Source organism: Rhagoletis zephyria, unplaced genomic scaffold (assembly GCF_001687245.7).
Source record: "Rhagoletis zephyria isolate East Lansing unplaced genomic scaffold, Rhagoletis_zephyria_1.1 Rzeph_scaffold_03153, whole genome shotgun sequence".
NCBI classification, from domain to species: domain Eukaryota; kingdom Metazoa; phylum Arthropoda; class Insecta; order Diptera; family Tephritidae; genus Rhagoletis; species Rhagoletis zephyria.
In genome coordinates, this window is record NW_016160237.1 from 24,238 (window position 1) to 25,414 (window position 1,177).

Sequence of the window (1,177 nt, forward strand, 5' to 3'; positions counted from 1 at the left end):
GTGACAGTAAGTGAGTATGCACTGCATATTTTTAGGACAATGTTTTCCTATGCAGTTAAACCTTTAAGGACTCTCAAGAAAAACGAAAAATTCATACGAAATGACGCACAAGAAATGGAAAAGAAATTTTCTTCTTTCAAATTTCTTAAATCAGCTCTCAAGAAAAAAATGCTTGTATATTTATTTCATCAAGATAATTTACAGCAAAAGTGAAGAGCTTTTTCAAGCAACAGAAATAGTAAAAAGTATTTCTTGTGATTTTCCTAGAGCGCTGAATTCTAAGCTTTACAGGTACAGTTTGTATTTAAGGTTATTAGCAGTTAGCGGTTTTGAACCCCAAAATCCACCCCTTGTGTGCGCTAATGCTAAGAAGTGTTTTTAGTAAGGAATTTTTCTTGGCTTTTCCTATGCATGTCGTGTAAAAAAAAATTTTAAAAGAACAGTAATTTTCTTTCAAGTTACAGAAATTATTACAAATATTTATACTGCTCGACATTCCCGCCTAATTCCCTGACAGATATGGTTTGATATGTAGGATATATTAAAAAACAATCGAAAAGTAGTTACTTTTCATCGCACACGTTTGCTCGCTACCGGAATTAAGTCATTACTGACTCGGTAAAAGCTATTCGTAGTATGAAATTTATTGGCGCGAAAACGAAATCTAACAAGTAAGAAAGTCTAAGTTCGGGCGGAGCCGAACATTAAATACCCGGCGCAAGTATTAAATATATGTTTTTTACCTTTCCGAAAGCTACCGCTACATGGTAAGACGGGGTGTATCAATTTTGAGTAAATTAGCGTCCTTAAATTTCGAAATATTGAAGTTTCAAGCATTTCTGAAATTTACTGTTATATGAAAAGCGGCCGTAATTTGAGTTCGATTTCAATAATTTTCAACGTTTTGCTTCTATGTGGCAAGCACAATAACCACACCGAGTTTGGTACAAATCGGTAGAACGGTTACCGAGATACATATATGTGATCATAAGTGGGCGGTGTCACGCCCATTTTTCAAAATTTTATCCTAAACGTATTTCTTGGTAAAAATAAAAAGAGTTGTTGCAAACATCAATTTTGAATAAATAAGCTTCAATAATTACTGATTTATCGAAGATTTCGTATTTCTCTAAATTATTGTTATATGGGATGTGGGCGTGGTTATTGTCCGATTTTA